The following is a 6,887-nucleotide window of genomic DNA, read 5'->3' on the forward strand; positions in this document are numbered from 1 at the left end:
GTTCCCATTAATAACAACAATGCATACAAATAAACAAGACCCAGAAGACAGTAAAATCCCAATACAAAACCAAGAGAAAACCCTGAAAAGCAAGCAAGCACAATGTGAATTTCCTTTATAACAGTAATTTATAAGGTAGATAGCAAAAACAAGACCAAGGGATAAATTCACAAGAAAATTCTGTCCCTTTAGGGATGAAGTTAGAAGCAGGCCAGCTTTAGCATTGTAGATGTATTCCACAAGTGACTATATCATATTTCCTACAAGAAAGTAGGTACTTCTATTGTGAGTGACAGGAACATGAAAGATATGTGACCACATGACAAGTGAGCATGAGAGCCTGGAGGATAAACATGGCATTAATTAATGACAGAAATATGGCATTTCTGAAGAGCTCAAGGTGGGGAAAAGGAAATAATTGGGTAGACTTGTTTAATAAGCTTTAAATGACAGATTTAATTTGTTGAAAATTGTTTAAAGTTTGATTGTTAGGTACTTTTTATGAAGGATTAATATCTGTGGACTATTTATGCAGTACTGATACCTTATTCTCCTTGAGAGGTATTTTAATAAGGTTATATCAGCATGTCAATAAGCAAGAGATAGTGTTAGATGTTCTGTGTGCAGAATAATTTTTATCATTGTTTTCAGATTATAAACAAATCATTTAAAATATTTTTCTTTCTTTCTTTCTTCCTCCCTCCCTCCCTCCATCTCTCCCTCCCTTTTTTCCTTCTTTCCTTCCTTCCTTTTGTGCACAATATGTGTATTTGTGTAGGTGTGCAATGATGCACATAGATGTAAGAGGATAGATAACTCATAGAGGCTGGTTCTCTTCTTTCCTCAAGTGGATCTGTAGTGGAATAATTTCCAATGGGCTTACTATTGATTTTCTCTTAGGTTATTTTGCATAAGGAAATCTATTGGTTGTTTGATACTCTCAAATGTGAACTGTATTTGTTAACATGTCCAACCATTCGATGTCTTATGCTGTCTTGAATTATTTTATAAAATACTGTGTTTGGAAAATGACTGAAAAAGACAAAAATCTCATTATGATTCTCCCAAATGATCATGTTTTATGGTTTTATTTTTCCCTCCAGGAAGATAGCATATTCTTAGAAATCCTTTGGGGAAAGCTTCTAGCCATGTTCTATCAGTTCTGTGTAATTAACTTTCTTTCTGGTACTACATCTTCTAAGACTGATACTATTGAAATTAAATGTTTTGAGTGCATTTTTTTCTTCTGACCTGGCTTACATAGCCAATTGCCTGCCTCATAAAGAGTACAAGACATACAGCTTGGTGTCCCTGAGTTGAGAACAGTGAACAAGTACACCAGCATGTCAAACACAGCTTATCTCAATGTTTTAAAGATGTGTCTACAACACCCTGAATCTTATGCTTCATTCTTAATTCTCTAGTAGGATTCTCTCAATAGCATGCCTTGATTTCTATGAGGACATCACTTTACATTCCCTTCAGGTTTCCTTCCTTTGCTCCTTCCTTTCTTCCTTCCTTTTTTTATTTATCTCTTTGCTTTTTCTTCACCCCCCCCCCTTTCTTTGTTCATTATTTTGTAACTGGAAAGGTTGATTATATGGGGCACTGAGGGACATATATTCACGAATAAACACTAAGGTAACCAGGAATGTTAAATAGGCAGAGATGTCTCTTCAAAGAAAGAAATGCCTAACTTGTTTTCCACCATGAAGTCTAGGAATGGATATGGTTAATAGCCTGGTGAGCTTTGTAGCCATCAGTTGCCAGTGGTTTAGAAAGTGACCTCTGGCTTCATTTGGGTCATACCAGTCAACAAAATGGTCTTTTTGTATCAGAGGAGACTTGTCTATTCCTGGGCTCTTAAAAAGAAATCTATAAGGCATAGAAGTTGCTCATATGCACTATGTGCAAATAACAGGGCACAAAATAGAATCCACCCGCATCCATATTCATAGGGCTTCCCTTGATATCCCTGGAAATGATTTTTCATAACATTATTTATTCTTTAAATGTATTTATAGCCCTCCCTATTGAAATTCTATCTCTAACCATACCCTTCACTCTGGTAAATAACTGCTTTTTGGATAAACTTTTTTTTTATGAAATTGCTACTTATACTGTACTTCCTATGGGCTATAGAGGTTTATGTGGGATAGGCAGTATTACACCCATTTTTCTCAGTAAATTTTTGTTCTCTATCTACAGAATTAAGAGAGCTCACTGTAAAAAAGAATGTGATGATTTGTGTGTGTGTGTGTGTGTGTGTGTGTGTGTGTGTGTGTTTGTGTGTGTCTATTGGATCCTCCTGTAATGGTTGCAGCCACAATGACTTATCTATTGCCAATCCCAGGAATCATTATTGGAATAAAAAGAGAGGTCTCAATGATGACCTGTATGATTAGTAAAATTACTAATATTATAGCAAAATATTAGCAGAAGTTAATCAAGAGCTGGGTGAGTTGAAGAGAAGAGTTTTACAAAGTAGGGCTATTATAGATTATTTTTTTGCTAAAGCATAATCTTGGATGTCAATAATTTTGTGGCACGTGTTCCTTTCATGTGTCAGATATCTCTCATACTAACGATGGTAAACGCTGTGATTTGAACAAAGAGATAAACAAAATCATCCAAGAGACCTTTGGCCATCACAGTTTCAATGGCTTTCCCCTTTACTTAGTCCTGGTAAGTATTCATATAATTCTCTCATGTTTGCCTATATTAATTAGACTAGCCATGCAGGGAGTGCATTCAACCATGACCTCTATTACAGCCAACATTTTTGCTTTAAAAATGAAATATAGGAAGAATAAGGGGCACAGAAGTTTGTGTGCTCACAGATAACACTGGGGAAAACAGCAGTGTTAAACATGCAGGATTGTCTCTTCAAAGGAAGAAATGTATCAACTGGTTTCAGTCCAGAAGGCTGGGAATGGCTGTGGTTAATAGCTTGGTGACCTGTGTGTTATCTGTACAACTGAAACCACACCAGATCAACCCTCCGACCCTTAAGATGTCAAAGACAGTCAATCTATAGAATCTATCTTTAATGAAGATGGATTGATAAAGCCTTGCACTTTATTGTGTACACACGATTGAGTCAATTATTACCAGGAAACTTCTTTTTTTTTTTTCTAAATTGTGCTGTACCTTACTATGTCTAAATTATACCTCCCAGTGTCAGGCTCTTGATGTTTAAATCAATGCCAGCTACTTGCATTCAACCAGACTTCCTTCGTGCCGCACACAGATCAACACTCTGCTGGCCATGGTATTTTCAGAGACCTACAAAGTTGCTAATAATGTGTTTACCCCAAGACCTGCTAGCACATGCATAAAGGCTTCTCACATAAAGGAAATCCTATGTTTGTTGTACAAAGTCTTGCATTGTGGAAGCTTGAGTACATTCATGCCATTCTTTCGCTTGTAATTATTCAGTTACAAAGCCTATGCCAAGTGCAGTATTCAACAAATTTGTTATTGTCAGGTGACTAGACTCTGGTCATTGACAAGGTGCTGCACGTACAAAAGGAAGAATGAGATATGCTCCATGTACCATGCGTAAATGCATGATGGGAACATAGTCCATGGCTGTTGAAGTTCTCGTTATGGCCACCATTGCATTTCCCCTGACTAATTTTTACCCAGTGAGCACACTGTGGTCTAATATGGTATTTTGGTTTTCTAATGGCACCAAGCTTATTTCAGATTTATTGGACTTCAGTTATGTAATATTCTCCCTCACCTTTTATAGAACTCTTATTTTCTTTCTAAGTTCAGTGGATGTATTTTAAAACCACAGTTCCTTGTACTTTTCATCCTATTTTCTGTCATTTAAGGAAATGAAAACAAGTCTTCTTTCAAGTCTATTTTTGAGTTAACACAAAACAATACTTAGTATGTCAGTCTGTGATAACTATTTTTTTTTTGTCATGGAAACCTTGACTAGGGGAAAAAATGGAAAGAAAAAGGGACATACAGAAAAGCTAGAGTCAAGTGGGCTCTGTACACATGATAGAGTGGTGCCATTTACAACACAATCCATGACCACAGCACATTATTTCCTATAGCAGAGGGCAGGAGTTTGCTGGCATCAGTAGGAAGTGTCGGTGGGCAAGCAGTCTAAAGCTGTAGTTACCTAGGAGGAAGAAGCTGCAGTTGCTGTTCTTTCCTCACACTGGTCAATAGTTCACGAACATTTGAATCTGGTCTAGAGGAAGTCTTTGCAATTCTGAGCCTGACTGGTATGGGGAAAGCATTGCCAATTTCCCATAGGTTTGAAGTGTTGGTTGTAGAAACGGCCATGCTCGTGTCAACAATATTTTTTCACTCAGACCTTCATTTATTCTTTGTCTGTTTACTCAAGGCTTCCCTGATTCCCCACAATCCCCACCATGTATTGCTGTAGAATATTAGTTTAAGGTGGATTAGTTTATGCTGTGGAACATTTGTTTGATGTGCTTAATAAATTAATTTAAATTAACATTTGTTAAAGATGTTTTGCATTCTCTTATGTTACGTTTGTTTGACTTTTGAAGCTGTGTTACTGTGTCTGTCTAAAACACCTGATGGTCTAATAAAGAGCTGAATGGCCAATAGTGAGGCAGGAGAAAGGATAGAAAAGAGCAAGAGAACAAGGAGAAGAGGATGCTATGGACCAGCTGCCCACCAACACAGCAAGCCATGGAGGAAGATTGAAAGTAAGATATACAGAAGTAAGAAAAGGAAAAAGTCCAGAGGCAAAAGGTAGATGGGATAATTCAAAGTTAAGCTGTCAAGAAACAAGCCAAGTTAAGGCTGGGCATTTATGAGAAAGAATATATTTCCATGTGTGATTTATGGGAGCTGGATAGCAGGAACCCAAAGAGCCAAAAGAGCAAAAACAACCAACAACAATGTATAGTAAGTATATACATGTATAATTTGTACAAAATTACATGTAATAATGATCAATTCACAGCCTTTTGGCTACAACCAAGTGTGGTATCTGTTCTTTTCAGTTTAATATTTGATGTCTTCTATATGAAGGCAATTTTTAAATGTATTTGGGGGCTGGGAGATGGAATAGGGTCTTGCTCCACCCATTCCACGCACTGACCTGGTATTGCACTACCTGCATGATCATTGCATCAAAATATTTTCCATAATAAATAAAAGTGAAAAAAATTAGATTTGCCCACAAGTCTCATTGATCTTTCTAACTCTTTCCATACAAGCACAATACTTACGGGATGTGTGGTCATGCCCAAATATTGATGTGTGTGCTGAAAATTTGAACCCAGGTCCTCATGCTTCCAGATCCAATGCCCTTACACCCCAAGCCATTTTCTGAGTCTTAACTATACCATATTTTAAAGAATGATTAGTTAGTTTCATTGTATTCTCAGGACAAAGGAGTTTAAGTCACACATAAAAACACATGAACAGGTTGAAGATAAGTTAAAAAGTTAAGAAAATAAGTTAAAAAGTATGTTCTCTTTTCTAAACATATTTATGTAAATTACTTATTTGCAACACTTTGCTTGTAATGTTGGTTGTATTGAATGAAGTTCAAGTTGGGCCATTCATCTGCTTCATAGGTAAGAGACAGCTCATGCTCAGTTTAATTTTAGAAACTATCCCACAAAAGTTACATTTCTGATATTTTCTTGACTCCAAAGGTATTTTGTATGTGTGTGTTGGGGGGAAACATTAAGCAGGACATGTAGTCCACAGTGCTGGAAAAACAATGGCATCCATTCAATTTTAAAGTAAACTATTGCTTATTGGGAGGAACTCAGAAGCATTTAAACAACAGGGCACATATTATCCCACACTCTTTTCCTATGACAAGGACATTAACTAGGAACAGCTGAAGTGAACCTCATAATAGGCTACAACAGAGGCAGGAATCCACCTGAACTCTTCAGCTTCATAAATAAGACAAGGCAAGAAACATCTGGGAAGCAGGGAGGCACTTTGATGTAAGAAAATGGACTGATTAATGGAGAAACAGGGGCTTGGGAGCCTCAGCACAGATATTGTCACCCAGGGGTCTGATTTGCTAGTTCTTGGTCTCATACATAGAAGAACTTTAAAACAGGCTCAGAAGGAGACAATAATAACTTTGATTTTTGAATTTGAAAGAGAAAACAGCAGGACAGATAGGCAAATCCTGCAGTTTCCAAGATGAAGGAGATAAAACATGTAGAAAGAATGCAAGTTATACTTTCTGAGTTATATATCAACATGGCAGGCTCAACAATGGATGTCCTCTCGTCATCTCATGGAGTTCATGGGTTCTTGAGAGAACACTCTGAATGAACAGGCAAGCAGGCATAGGACTCAGCTTTTCTGTTGAGAAGAGATGGAAAGAGGAGGGAAGAGGGGAAAATTGCTTACACCATTAAATTGATGAAGCTTAACAGTGAATCTGCAAACAACTACTGTGGCAAGGACTTTAGGGTAACTAGATACTCATGTAATTAAAAGGATTGCCTTAGCATGCCTTCAGGTGTGTCCTATTTCTTTCCCTTTGCTGGCTTTAGTCTGGTATTCAGGTTATGAAGCAGGAATTCTTCCTTACCACTGGATGTCTTTGGCCTTGTTAGGGAAGCACCTGTTGTCTATATCAAAGATAACCATAAGTTCCTGAGCAAGCCATTTCTAAAGGTGATACTGACCATTCACCATGATATATTTGGTAGAGCATGTCAACGTGAAGACATTCATATGTTTGCCACTGGTCATTTATTTTGTGCAAAAGGAAGTAAACACAGGTATGTAAGTTCCAAATGATGTTGGAAAAGTCTGGCTGCAAATGTCTTCTTTTCCTTCCCTTCTTGACTGGCAGTCCCATCAGCTCTTTATGCTAATATTGCTCAGGTTCATTGAACTAGCTCATTGGA

General features: G+C 37.3%; 1 non-coding gene across 1 annotated transcript; it reads left to right on the forward strand.

Moving 5' to 3' along the window:
• The first annotated feature begins 4,948 nt into the window (after window positions 1-4,948).
• LOC114684809 lies at window positions 4,949-5,135 on the forward strand. The gene has a single exon (XR_003733408.1). It is a non-coding gene; the product is annotated as a U2 spliceosomal RNA (small nuclear RNA).
• Window positions 5,136-6,887: the final 1,752 nt, after the last annotated feature.

The sequence above is a fragment of the Peromyscus leucopus genome, chromosome 14 (genome assembly GCF_004664715.2).
Source record: "Peromyscus leucopus breed LL Stock chromosome 14, UCI_PerLeu_2.1, whole genome shotgun sequence".
Lineage (NCBI taxonomy): Eukaryota > Metazoa > Chordata > Mammalia > Rodentia > Cricetidae > Peromyscus > Peromyscus leucopus.